At 44.2% G+C, this 15,131-nt stretch overlaps 1 long non-coding RNA gene across 1 annotated transcript; it reads right to left on the reverse strand.

Moving 5' to 3' along the window:
• Positions 1-10,325: 10,325 nt before the first annotated feature.
• LOC142923478 (uncharacterized) lies at positions 10,326-14,900 on the reverse strand. Its single transcript, XR_012940783.1, has 3 exons — positions 14,747-14,900; positions 12,118-12,270; positions 10,326-11,665 (listed from the first exon to the last, which is right to left on the reverse strand). It is a non-coding gene; the product is annotated as an uncharacterized LOC142923478 (long non-coding RNA).
• Positions 14,901-15,131: the final 231 nt, after the last annotated feature.

A 15,131-nucleotide genomic window follows, 5' to 3' on the forward strand; every position in this document is an offset into this window, starting at 1 on the left:
AGGCTGGAGGTGACGAACAAAACCAGGAGGGTAACCATGATTGTGGAAAACTAAATGCACCATGCACCCGTTCTGATAATGTGGTGGAGAACGCGAGAGTCGCTCCCGTGGTGAATACACCTATTGAACAGGGAAAAATAACAATGAAGTGTGATCCAACGAGAAATGATAAGCAACAGGATCGGGGGGAGAAACCTGCTTGTTTGGTAAATGGAAACGCGATCAATTGTGTCGCGAAATTGCGTGAGAGTACTGCGAATGTGGCAGAGAAAGATGCTACAGAGACAGAAATCCATGATGGATCGGGGAATGTGTTGAAATCCAGCACATGCAAAAACATGGAATCGAATCGTGGTACGGAGTCATCAAATCAGCACATGGCTGCGGAGAAGGCAAATGACCCCAACAGTCGAGCACGGAAACTCGTGGTGTGTACTAATCCTGGTGGCGCACGACATCACTTCACGCCACATAAACCCACAGGGAAGGCGAGGGATAAAAAAAATTACCGATACGAACCAAGGAACCGTGCTCATTTGGCTAAAGCCATACCGACGATGAACCAAAATGACGATGTGATGATGTTGCATGGAAAGGTCACAGGTTACTCTAAAATACCTGGCCATGAGAAAAAATTATTCTGCACTCTTGACCAAAGGTGGCGGTAAGGTTGCCAATAACTTGGTAAACTTTGATTTAAAGCTTTCGTGACTGCAGTAATTCATATTCTTAGTTTTTTCGGTAAAGTCACGTTGAAGAGAAACAACATGACTTTACCGAAAAAACTAAGAATATGAACTTGGTAAACATTAAACAAAGAGATGCCAGGAGGGAAACGGTGTACCACCGGGCTCGAAACCGCTATCCAGTGTTTCCCAGGAACTGAAACAAAAATCAAAGTAGCAATAATTGATAAGAACCGATGTAACATGTTGCCTTAATTTTTTTTTATTTTTCCTGTTCTTTTATTTTCTTATTTCAAATGTAATCATGCTAAGTTGTGACACGTACGCGCGCGTTGTAAGGAAAATCACAAACTCGAAGACAATCAATGCTTATGATGGGAAAAGGCATTTTTCTTTTATTTTAAAAATAATCCGTGGCAGACCACAGATCATTTTTAAAAGGGTGGTGTGTTGGATATGAGCCTTTTTCCAAAATTGATATTAACAATAATATCTGCCGATATATATTTTTTTAAAATAATAACAAAGAGAAATAATGCATAAAACGCATCAACCCAAAAACATGCAAACACAGATGGAGATCATAAACAGGCCATAAATAAAAAAAGAAATAATAAAACTCTCGAGGCGAGGATGTTAACAGCTATCTGCGAAGATCTCCAGATGAACAAGAGTTTGATGTGCCCCTTTGGAAAGGTCACCCAGAGGCGAGCCTCAGGAAGACAGACGCGAGTTAAACCAATTTTTTTATTTTCCTTATTTGCCATTAAAACAACGGTTTTAATTTAAAATGCAACAACAAGAATAAGCTAAAATTAGCGATCCTCACGATCACTCCAATTAAGACCAGGCCACCAGATGCATCAGTGAATCCTTATCCAATTATTAATTCGATATCAAATTATTTTCACCTTTAATACGTTTTACTGTTAAAACAAAGCTTGGAGACAGAAATACCGAGTCACATCAAAGATCTTCGAGAAGGAATGAGACAACGGGCAAACTTACGAAACGAGTTAAACAATACTCCAAGAAACCCCGACCACCTTTGTCTCTCTCGCAGCGCGGAGAAACAGGAATTCCACCCTGGCAAGGGGCCATCTGGAAGCAGCCGGGTTTAATGAGAAAACAAAGATCCCCCATATAGCCTTAACAGACTTTAGGGGCAAGTGCTGTTAGCGAGCACCTATGAAGGCCGGAACGGTAGACGAGGGGGTGGGTGGCCAGCACCACGCCCGACCGCCTTTGTCTCCCTAGTGGCAATGTTTACACACCGCACCAGGTACTCATTTGAGGCTGAGTCGACCTAGGGGAGGCCCGGGACCGGTTCAGATAATCGTCACTGGTGTTGGCCGTGAGCGGGAATCGAACCCGGGTCACCCCACACACAAACTCACCCCCCCCCCCCCCTCCACGATACCCTTCGGAAACAAAGGAAGATGAGGGTGGGGGGGAACAACTCCCAAAGCCATAACCGCCAGCAAACAATTTTTTTTAAGAAAATTGTTTAACAGGTTTTCCCTGCCAGGGATCTGAACACAATTAATTAAAAGATTGGTCCAAGATAAGAATCTCAAAGGAATACATTGCGGCCATTTGAGTTACGTGGTTACGGTCACTTGGGGGTATTTGAGTGGTTCGTTTTTTTTCTATTGCATAATCTTGCTGGTATCCGTGAATGAACAAGACGAATCTATGAACGCATATTTGTGCCTTTAGGAATAATAATGGTTTGAGTGTCTTTCCATATGAACAGCGTTGCATAATAATCAATCGTCCTACTGTTAACAACGTGACAAGAATCTGCATTAAGGGTCGCATATGATCAATGACCGAATGCCGTGTTGTGTAACAATTTAAATACGAATTACATATTATAAGGTTAAGGTTTTGATAGAATAGTTTGCATGTTTTAATCTCTCTCTCTCAACAACCGATCAATTGCGTTACGCGTCGGGAATTAAACACAGGTGCCATTATCGAAGTGAAACAACGCAATCGTGATGTGTACCTTGTTAATGCTGTGTTGAAATTCCGAGGTTGAGAGTTCTCATATTATCCAAAAATTAAAGTTTAGCTAGAAAATAAAATTGATTAAAGCAGAAGAGTTGTGTGTGATTCTTTCCGTGATACTGCATAGAATTGTTCTGCGAATGAGATCTGAATCTTGGGGACCTATCATAAGCACACTAATCACTAATCCAGCACATAATCAATAAGCGTTAAATCGAAGATAATTGTATCCTTATTGAAAACACGGAATTAAATAACAAGTCGAGTCGACTCTCTCTCATTCACGCTCACAATACCTGCACAACTGCATACGATTAATTGCGTTGTTCCAATTAATAACCAACCTTCGTCACCGAGGCTGGACCTAATTATCATAACGACCTGCATCATAACCACGCCCACTCGCATAAATTAATACGGTTATCTCGAATTAGCATAGTTCATGCACATAATTACACCAATTCGGATAAATTATGCAGATTTAAAATGTAATCAAATTTTCATTATTTTCATCAAATTTTCATAACCTACATAAACAACAACCTTCGAGCACCCATATCTCACAGAGCGGGCCCTAACCTATAACAGCTGGCAGTTCACCAGCATTGCTTCAAGTGAGCTGGAGCGTGCTGATGAATATAAAAACCGGACCAGAGCTTGGTTTGTGTACAACCAATACTGCTGAAATGATGCACTCCCAGCAGGAAAGCCGTGTGGCTAATGGGATGTGTACAAATACTTGTATTTTTTAAGTGGAAAGACAGATATGTGAAGGAGGGGAATCATCGTTTGCGTGTTAATTTTGTTACTCATATCCACGATGTAAGCGAATTATTATATTGAAACTTCGCAGAGCTTTCATGAGTAAGAAAGTTGTACCAACAATAATTATTATCGGTTCTATTGCGATCGAGGGCTGCACGTTTCAACGGGCACACATGTGTCATGCTGCGATGGTGACGGTGCTCCCGGTTTTTTAAGACCGGGAGGAAGTGAGGGCTTCACCTTTCTGGCAAATTGCCCGATGATGCTGGATGTAATTACCAGCGAAACGTCGTACTCAAAAATTGTAAATGTTGTGGATTCACTCTTCAACACACCGGTGGGCTGAAGGAGTGATCTATTTCTCTTTTGTCAATGTGACACTTTTTTACTGATTGGCCGTGTCGGGTAGTGGAGGGTTACGACACATTTATGAATAATGCGATCTAACCCAAAAACGTTTATTATGAATAATATTGGTCGTGAAAGCCTACGGCCTTTCTGGCCGTGATTTTTATTTCAGCAGCATTGGTTCAACACGAGCAAACGTCAGAATGGTTTTCAGCTCTGCAAAGCTCATGATGACTTTTTGTGAAGTATTCCACAGTTTTGCATAGAACTAGGACCTGTAACTAACAGAGAGCATCCTTGCCTGCAAATATCTGGCAGTTCACCAGCGTCGGTTTGAGACACTGAATGCTCAAACGAACGCAAATGTGGTAATGATTATTTTGTGTTATCTCCATATATATAAAAGTTGTGAATGTGTGCCTGTTCAAAATGTTTAGCGTACTTCCCGACATGCAACAAGCTTGAAATTTGCCATGTGGGTACTTTCCAGACTGTACACCATGCAAAAGTTATGAAAACACACTTTTTTGTGTGTGGGGGGGGGGGAGCTCAATAATGCATTTATTTTTTGTACGGCAAGTGAGCTGTGACGTCAAATCTGTTACGTGACCCGCACATGTGGAAGCGTAACGCATTGTGTAGTGGTTAGCGCGCTGCGCTGCGAATCCGGCCACCCGAGTTCGATTCCCGCTCACGGCCACTACCAGTGACGATTAGTTTAACCGGTCCTGGGCCTCCCCTACGTCGACTCAGCCTCAAAACGAGTAACTGCTGTGGTGTGTAAACATCGCCACTGGGGAGACAAAGGCGGCCGGGCGTGGTGGATCCAAGTCCCAGGAGAAGCTGGGTAGTACAGCTAGTGTATTCATACTCTTTGGTTCTATTGGGTAAAGTCACGTAGGTGAAAATAAAATAACAAAAAATCACGACGTTTTGGCCACAACACAAGCGGCCTTCATCAGGTGAAGGGACGAGACTGTCTGGAGGACAGCGCTGGAGTGGAAGAAGCCACGCTTAGATCACGACCTTTAAGCTGTGTGACAAGAAAAACACCAAGCACCTTGACAAAGGAATTAGCATAAAATTTAGCATTGAAATGGCTCATTGAAATAGCTAAGTTAAAGTATACACATCCGCAGAGGTACCCCTTGACGAAGGAATTAGCATAGAATTCAGCATGGAAATAGCTGAGTGATTAGCTTGTAACTGGTCACAGAAATAGCTATGTTAAAGATAGAGCATATACATTCACCGAGGCACCTAGTACTCATGAAACAGGAGAATTTAGCGAAACACAACCACGCTCAGACAGCGGACCTTTAAACTGTGTGCGAGCAAACAAGGTGTTCTGACAAAAAAAATAGCATAAAAATTAGCATTTGATTGGCGGATTTTAGGAAAGAGGTGGTGTACGTGCCGATGGACTTGCCGTTTGGCACGGGGGGGGGGGGGGGAAGGGGGGAGGGGGAGTTTACCTATTGATGGTGTGAAAAGGGAATTTATAGCTGCGAAAGTTTGGGGTACCACTACTTGAAAAATATACTGTACAATTGAAATTAGTTTAATGTTTAGTTCGATTTAGAACATCTTTCCAATGGTTGCTTAATTTGAAACCATTCTCTCGGTTGAAATTGTGTCTGTGTTTGTAGATCTGAATTGCTTCATGAACAAATCTCTGATAAAAGCCCGTGGGTTTGCAAAGAACCTTGGTATCGGAGAAAATTATATCGTGATCCCCCACAGCGTTGTAACAGTGATCAGCCACGGCAGAAGAATTCGTTTTGCCGTGTTTCAAATCTGATTTGTGCTCGCGAATTCGGTCAGAGACATGTCGCTTTGTCTCACCGATATAGCAATCACCGCAGGTACAACTCAATTTGTAAACCCCGGGGTACTGTAAATCAGGAATGACATCCTTCACGGATGGGATCAGATCACAAATTTTGTGTACTGTATTGAACCGGACCTGGATCTTGTGTTTGTTTAGAATTTTGGAAATCTTTTTAGTAACGCCTGCTATATATGGAAGTGTGATGGTTTTGACCGGAGTATCAAGTGGTTGTTTCTGTATGGAGGGAGAGACAGCTTGGCGGATGGTACGGTTAGAGTAACCATTCCTTTTGAGGGCCAGGTGTACATGTTTTAATTCACTGGTCAGGTGGTGTTGGTTCGAAATGCAATGAGCCCTATGGTATAAAGTTTTGATGAGATAATTCTTTTGGGCTGGGTGGTGGTGGGAATCAGGTTTCAAGTAGGAATCTGTGTGGGTGGGTTTCCTGTAGACAGAATGCCCCAATGAGCCATCAGGTCTCCTCTCAAACATAACATCTAAGAATGATAGCTTGCCATCTTTCTCCACTTCCATGGTGAATTTGATGGCGGGATGTCTGGAATTGATGTGTCTGGAATTGATGTGGTGTAGGAAAAGGTTCAGAGCTGGGAGGCCATGTGGCCAAATGACGAAAGTGTCATCCACATATCTCTTCCACAGGGAAGGTCTGAGGGTGGAAGTCTGGATGGCGTCTGATTCATATTTCTCCATGAAAATATTGGCTATCACTGGTGATGAGGGGGATCCCATGGGGGTACCCTCATTTTGTTTGTAGAAGGAGCCATTCCAAGTAAAGTAGGTATTATAATCTTAGTTCTTTCGGTAAAGTCACGTTGAAGGGAAACAACAAAATATATATTATATATATTTCACTGGCAAGACCGCCTCAGCAGTACTTAACTCAGCCCAATTGGTCTCTATGGTCAAAGACGTTGTACTGTCCCCTGACGATATCCTTGTCAGCTTCGATGTGCTTTCTTTGTTCACCAAGGTCCCAGTACCTGATACCATTGAAATAATTTAAAATTTGGTCCAACATGGACTAGACCCCGACACACCTGCACTGGTTAGGCACTGCCTCAACAATACCTACTTTACTTGGAATGGCTCCTTCTACAAACAAAATGAGGGTACCCCCATGGGATCCCCCTTATCACCAGTGATAGCCAATATTTTCATGGAGAAATTTGAATCAGATGCCATCCAGACTTCCACCCTCAGACCTTCCCTGTGGAAGAGATATGTGGATGACACTTTCGTCATTTGGCCACATGGCCTCCCAGCTCTGAACCTTTTCCTACACCACATCAATTCCAGACATCCCGCCATCAAGTTCACCATGGAAGTGGAGAAAGATGGCAAGCTACCATTCTTAGATGTTATGTTTGAGAGGAGACCTGATAGCTCATTGGGGCATTCTGTCTACAGGAAACCCACCCACACATATTCCTACTTGAAACCTGATTCCCACCACCACCCAGCCCAAAATAATTCTCTCATCAAAACTTTATACCATAGGGCTCATTGCATTTCGGACCAACACCACCTGACCAGTGAATTAAAACATGTACACCTGGCCCTCAAAAGGAATGGTTACTCTGACCGTACCATCCGCCAAGCTGTCTCTCCCTCCATACAGAAACAACCACTTGATACTCCGGTCAAAACCATCACACTTCCATATATAGCAGGCGTTACTAAAAAGATTTCCAAAATTCTAAACAAACACAAGATCCAGGTCCGGTTCAATACAGTACACAAAATTTGTGATCTGATCCCATCCGTGAAGGATGTCATTCCTGATTTACAGTACCCCGGGGTTTACAAATTGAGTTGTACCTGCGGTGATTGCTATATCGGTGAGACAAAGCGACATGTCTCTGACCGAATTCGCGAGCACAAATCAGATTTGAAACACGGAAAAACGAATTCTTCTGCCGTGGCTGATCACTGTTACAACGCTGTGGGGGATCACGATATAATTTTCTCCGATACCAAGGTTCTTTGCAAACCCACGGGCTTTTATCAGAGATTTGTTCATGAAGCAATTCAGATCTACAAACACAGACATAATTTCAACCGAGAGGATGGTTTCAAATTGAGCAACCATTGGAAAGATGTTCTAAATCGAACTAAACATTACACTAATTTCAATTGTACAGTATATTTTTCAAGTAGTGGTACCCCAAACTTTCGCAGCTCTTATAAATTCCCTTTTCACACCATCAATAGGTAAACTCCCCCTCCCCCCTTCCCCCCCCCCCCCCCCCGCGCCAAACGGCAAGTCCACCGGCACGTACACCACCTCTTTCCTAAAATCCGCCAATCAAATGCTAATTTTTATGCTAATTTTTTTTGTCAGAACACCTTGTTTGCTCGCACACAGTTTAAAGGTCCGCTGTCTGAGCGTGGTTGTGTTTCGCTAAATTCTCCTGTTTGATGAGTACTAGGTGCCTCGGTGAATGTATATGCTCTAACTTTAACATAGCTATTTCTGTGACCAGTTACAAGCTAATCACTCAGATATTTCAATGCTAACTTCTATGCTAATTCCTTTGTCAAGGGGTACCTCTGCGGATGTGTATACTTTAACTTAGCTATTTCAATTAGCCATTTGAATGCTAAATTATATGCTAATTCCTTTGTCAAGGCGCTTGGTGTTTTTCTTCTCACACAGCTTAAAGGTCGTGATCTAAGCGTGGCTTCTTCCACTCCAGCGCTGTCCTCCAGACAGTCTTGTCCCTTCACCTGATGAAGGCCGCTTGTGTTGTGGCCGAAATGTCGTGATATTTTGTTATTTTATTTTCACCTACGTGACTTTACCCAATAGAACCAAAGAGTATGGATCCTAGCAGTCACGAAAGCTTTAAATCTAGAATAGCTAGTGTATTATATGCGCGAGTACTAAAGCTGGAACGATTCGATTACCAAGTCGATTATAACCGATTCCTTGTGTATGGTCAATTACTCAGACCCCTTTAAAAATGACAGCCATCCCCACATCTTACTTCCTGTGACGCGGCTGATGTGATCAAGTCCCTCCCATCAGGTGGGACAACCACAGCAAGAAAAAACTGCTGAAGTAGGCGAGAGATCTGCCGTGGCACGAGGTTATAGAGGCCTCGGCAGTAGGGGGGAGAGAGAAGGGGGGGGGGGAAGGAGGCGGGGCAGAAAGTGGACCCCGCAGCAGCACCCGGGTCACTGGAGTAAAGTGGGCCACCACTCATTGATCCGTACATTTAACTCGATGAGTCGATTCGATTCCGTGCCCCGTTGGGTCCTCCCCACTTTTGTGCTTTTGGGTGTGCTGGGTTTCAACATAATTCCCGATCCATTGTGAATCTTCCCTCCCCCCATTTCAGCACTCCGATCTACATCCGACAGGAGATGATAAACCACAGGGAGGGGGAGTAAAACCTAATCGCCAGGTAATTGGAAAAGTCGCCCATTGTCTCGCGGATTTGCATGATTGTACGATGGATGGGGCAGAGGAACGTGCTACAGGGACACGCCCTGAGGAATGCAGGCATCGGCCTTTGGATGAAAAACAATTTTTCAGTAATTCAGTGGGCAGTGCTCTCACTGGCAGCTCATTCTCAATTAATGTGGGTGATTCACCACGTGTTTGTGCCACATTTTGTATCTGAGTTGAGTCCATTTTTGTTTCCTTTCCTGTTTCTCTACTCCCTCCTGGTATAGCCGGGTGGGGGTATCGAAGGGGGAATGAGCAGATTGTGTTTAACCTTGAGTTTGTCGTGGCATGGGGTGCTGGTATGATTCCGCTCTTGGCTTCCACACCCAGACATTCCAATAATTACCTGTCTTTGTGTGCTGTGGTTGCTTCGGATTGGTGTGCCACTCTCTCGCTGGATTGTTACCTTGCCATCTCTGCGTGTAATTATGTTGGTAGTTCGTGGGTGCTTGCTCCTCTCTGTATTGTGGGGCTTGGTGTGAGGTGCTGTAGCTGCTCACGTGATTTTTACTTCCCCCTAGATGGCGGGGTGCATTATCTCTCTCCCTGTGTTTTGTCCGAATGATATATATATAGCCATGCCGTGTGAACCCTATTCTGTATGTGGTGTAAGGAGGCCGTCTCTGGGTCCAAAACCATTCCCACAATTTCTGTAATCTCTAGACTCAAGGATTAAAAAAAACAATCTTGAACTTTTTGTCACCTTCGTGGTATTGATCAACATCACCTGCGTAATACACTCCTCATTTACGCACTGGGTCATAAATTTGACAGCATTAAACCACTCAGTGTTGAATATTCTCCAAACTTCGTAATCACTGTTAGGCTGAGTTTTTTTAATAATTCCTAACCTTGTATGGCAGCGACTTTACCCATGGTATAGAATGTTCATGTAACCTTCTTTTCAGCACTTGTTTTCTCGTCCAACTTCCTCAGACCTCTGATCATTGCCTCCACTTCTACTGTTGTGATATGATTGTGTATGTCTCTGTTCCAATTGTGTGGATCAAAATAGGGGATTCTGACGAGAGCTTTCTCCGTCAATTTAAGAGTCTTACTACTGAATGAGTATTCGAAAAGTTGGTCGTTGTGAGAGGAGTCAGTGTCAGATGAGCTATCACTCAAACTTTGCCGCTGCTTAACATAACTTCTGTAATGTATTTTGCGTCTGTGTTGTGGGTATGAACGTAGAGCGAGACTTCTCTTGGAGGCAATGCGTTTATTACAATAAACGATAACAACACCAATAGCCGTAACACGACTGGTGTCTGTTAAAAACACTGCTGCAGTCAATCACAGTTGGTTTTGAGTGATTACATTGGGGTGGGGGGGGGATGGCAAGTGATGGGTGATGGGAGGAGACCAGGGACGCAACGTGACCGTCCATGTACGAGGATAAGAGTTGCCATCTGTGACGTACACAACCTGGGGACACATCATGGGAAGAAGGATCTCTCAAAACCCGAAGAGGGGAGAACTACATGGAAACGCATTGTCTTGAGCAATGAATTAGCACAAGGGGACGAACAGGGGTTGGAGTCATGTTCTTCGTATGGTCGACGTTTATGTAGAGCAACAACTATATTGGATTGAGGTGGTTGAGCCAGATCATTGTGTAAGAAGTAGAGTTGGTGCATCGCTGTGATGATGCCTCCGAATTTGTGAATTGGACATTGAGTTTTCATATATTCCATAGTCTATTCAGGCTTGGAGTTAGGGATAGGGCTACAGATTTGCTGCAGAAATATTTTTCAGAGCGTCAGTGTTTGGCACTACATGTAGGGCAGTTCCACATATTAGGCAAACATCACAATTTCAGCATCATCTTAATTTTATATATTTATATGGGATATAATATAGAAGGTAATTATTGCTTTAGAAATGACATTATTCACACAGATGATTTCTATCTGAATCTCTTGGTTGAAATACTTTGCCCAAGGTAAGATAACTGTGCGATTATGGTAATGAGTATCCACGTCTGTCTGAGACCGTGGAACTGCCCTCCAGCACTGCCGCTCACATCAGGGGACGTAGGAACGACTATGGTTGCTGGCTTCACCGTGGCCAACTAGTTTATTGATGGGCATCTCCTCCTTGCCATCCTCCTAAATTTCCACCACCATCACCACCTCCACAACCTTGTGCTTGTCGCCCCCAACTCAAGCTCAGTGCAAACCCCTTGGAGGGCTGGCATAACCCAAGGGACACAGAACTCTGCCTCACATTTGGTTTCTAGAAGCTCCGCAACAGCCACACTGTGGATGTAGACAGCCCTTAGCGTTATAAATGTGAGCCACTCGCATGTCCCAAACACTCAAAAGAATTGAGACGAGGCGATAGTATTAGATACAAATATTTATTATTAAAACGCGACGCCTTGTAAGGAAGGGGAGGTGCTGGTGGGGGTGGGTGGTGCTGGAAGTGTGGGGGGCTGTGAGATGCTCAGAGGGTGTTCGAGGCCTGGGGGGGCAGGTCTTGGGAGGCTTCTTGAATGCCGGGCTCCAGTGAGCAGCCAGAGATGTCCTCTTCCTCCTCAACCGTGACAAGCTGTGGACATACTGACCCATTAGACACTACACACAACTCAGTACTTCTACCAGCTCAACTGGGATTACACACAACAATCAGCACCCCCTACTGGCAGACAAATGCCAATTGCACACCAGGTGCTGAGTCACCTTGTGCCCACAGGGACATCTGTCATTGGGGGTGCCCTTTCACACGTGTTGAGATGAGATGTAAAGCGCTCTGAGATGCCCCGGTGTACAGAAAGGTGCTAAATCATTCTCATCATTATCACTGTATCCAGCAATAATGAAATTGTATATAGATAGATAATCTGTATTTGTAAACGGGGACCATGACGGCTTAACGTGATGGTTAGACCAGCTCATCATTATCATAATACACTGAATCGTGTGTGCATGAATCTATTATTTACGTTAAACGCAAATTATATACGTGTGTGTGTGTGCGATGCGCGAGTGCTGTACACTCACCTCCACCTCGCTCTGCAGACGCTGCTGCTCCGAGTGTCCACTCTGCTCGTTGTCGCGGTAGGGCGCCAGCTCAGCGTGCAGCTCCGCCACTACACGCTGATACCACTGAATCTCTGCCTGCAGAGATTCCAGTTGCCAGTTCCTGTCAATGAGCTGCGTGGGCCACGGGCAAATGGCGGCAGAGGGACACAGGAAAGCATTTTAACGACTGCGTGAGGTTATTGCAGAACATACAGGTATAATAACACACACACAACCAGGATCTTCATTTATAATTGAGTAATGTAATGAGCTACGAAGCTCTTTTACACAGATGTCCATACACCACCTTTGACCAAATAAACCGAAATGCATCCAATCATCTCAGATCTTGGAAGAAAAGCATGGTTGAACCTCAAGTGCTTGGATGGGCAACCACCATCAATACAAACCAAGATAACACCTATAAAAGCATGATGAAGACCGCTTGTGTTGCAATCGAAACGTCGTGGGTTTTTTTTATATTATAAAAAAAAGTACGTGACTTTACCGAAAGAATCAAGAATATGAATTCCTGCAGTCACGAAAGTTTTATGTTAAACATTTTTTAGGAATTAATTAACCCAAAATCTGGATTAAAATAATAGATTAAGATCGCTTCCCAACCAAAAAGAGGGAGGGGATGGAGATGCATGTAGCAAAGGGGAGCAGATGGTCTAGTAGTCGTAGGTACTTCTACTAGAGGTGGGATGGTGGATCGTAACGTGGTACAGTCCCTAAACAGAGAATGCTCAGTAACCTAGTGCGCATCCATTCTGTACAACCATCAGTGTGAAAAATAAGTGTATACATACAGTCCTCGACTTAGGAACACCATACTTACGGAGACCCGACTTACGGATACCCGACTTCCGAATCTGTTTCTATGAAATGTATTAATTTTTGGTTACCATTGACTTTAAAACGCGAACTTGCACTTCCAAACTGAACCACAGAACTATTTTGTTCAGTGCTGCGATCCTCCACGAGATGTCATGAGTCAGCCTCGTGCACGCGCACATGTGCGTATATGTGAAAGTGATTGTGTGGGGAGCGGTAGTGTTGCAGTTCATGCGCTGCGCTACAAACCCACCGACCCAAGTTCAATTCCAACTCACGGCCAACACCAGTGACGATTATCTGAACCATTCCTGGGCCTCCCGTTGGTCAACTCGGCCTCAAATGAGCACCTAGTGCGCTGTATAAACATCACCACTCGGGACACAAATGCAGCTGGGTGTGGTGCTGGCACACAACCCCTCGCATGCCGTGCTGGCTTTCATAGGCTATCGCTAACAGCACGTGCCCCAACAGCCTATTAAAGCTACACGGTGGATCTTTGTGCGGATCAGAAGTGTAGCGGTGAGCACGCTTGTGATTTGAAAGCGGTGAGTGAAAATAAAAAATATTTTTACTACATTTTACGTATTACTTACGATACACTATAATTTTAGTGTTAATGCAAATGTACATGATTTCTTATTTACGAGTTTAACAATGCTTGACTCTTTTGTTGAACCTTAACACATTTTATAACACTGACAATATGGGAATTTAAATATCGCACATTATTGTATTCCGACTTACGAACCGTTCCGACTTATGAATGGGCCTCAGGAACTAAATGCATTCGTAAGTCGAGGACTGCCATATTATTGATATATTTGTCTATTATACTATGTGTATTATTAGTTGTTTATCATGTAAAATTAGTTTACACTTGAAAAATATTCACCATAAATCCGGTATGTGGGGAAAAAATATTGATAGAGTATGTGTAGTGGCATAGCACTGGCTGCTGGTAAAAAAGGGTAACTGCGGTGTATGGTAGTACCCACGTCAGCAGGCCACGATAGACACGAGAGGGGGACATCTAGGGGAAAGGTCACAGAGGGGGGCCATCGGGAACCCGCTAGTAGGTTCCAGAGAGGGGGCGTGGCCGTGGCGGAGCGAGGCCACGCTGAGAGTATAAGAAGGGCCCCTGTGAGGGACCTTGTGGCTGTTGCTCGAAGTGGGATCCTCGTCGTGCTGTTCGTATATTTAAGATAGTCGTCGTCACCATCTCGTCATCGTCGTTGTCGTCTCGTCGCTGTCGTCTTGTCGCCATCGTCGCTGCCGTCTTCACTCGATATTACGCTGCTAGATAGGTGTTCGCTGTCTCCGTTCAGTGCTGTCACTGTTAGATGGTTAGTGTTTTGTATAGGCAAGCAACGGTAATAGTGTGTACCCACGTAGGGTGTCTGTATTATCCCAATGGTGCTCGTTAAATAAAAGAAGCGCCTAAAAGTCTTACTGTCTCTGAGTTAGTCACTACACATGTACACATGAAAGTGACTACTGTAGTCAGAGATGCAAACGCTTGGGCGTCATCTGGTGCCTTACTGTCGCCATCCAGCGTAAACTATTTGGGTCTTTATAGTAAAGTTCGTAAATCTCAAGTACGCTATGGCAAGGTACCACAGTACATAACATGTGATTGGCTATCAATGACTTGAGTACGTTAATAGTGAAAGTACGTACAACGGGAGGGCGTAAATAATGGTATTACTGTATATATGTGCGTTTGTGCCATGCCGGACTTCATAGGTGCTCGCTAACAGCACTTGCTCACCTTCGCCTCACTCTGCTGGTGCAGCACTTGCAGATCCTGGAGCTGACAGTGAATGCTCTGCAGGTTTTCTTGGCATGGCGCCAGCTCAGCGTGCAGCTCTGCCACCACACGCTGGTAACCCAAAATCCCCACCTGCAGGGATCCCAGATGCTCATTCTTTTCGATGAGCTGCATGGGCCACGGACAAACGGCAGCAGAAGGACATGGCTAAGCATTTTAACGACTGCGTGCAGTTGTTAAAGAACATACAAATGCAACAAACACATACAGAACCAGTATCTTTATTTTAAATGAAGGAATCTGATAAGCTATGAAACTCTTTTTCACAGATGTCCATACACCACACCACCTATGACCAAATGACCCGGAATGCACCCAATATTAT

The sequence above is a fragment of the Petromyzon marinus genome, unplaced genomic scaffold (genome assembly GCF_048934315.1).
Source record: "Petromyzon marinus isolate PM22_M1 ecotype Great Lakes invasive population unplaced genomic scaffold, UKy_Petmar_22M1.pri1.0 PM_Scaffold_56, whole genome shotgun sequence".
Lineage (NCBI taxonomy): Eukaryota > Metazoa > Chordata > Hyperoartia > Petromyzontiformes > Petromyzontidae > Petromyzon > Petromyzon marinus.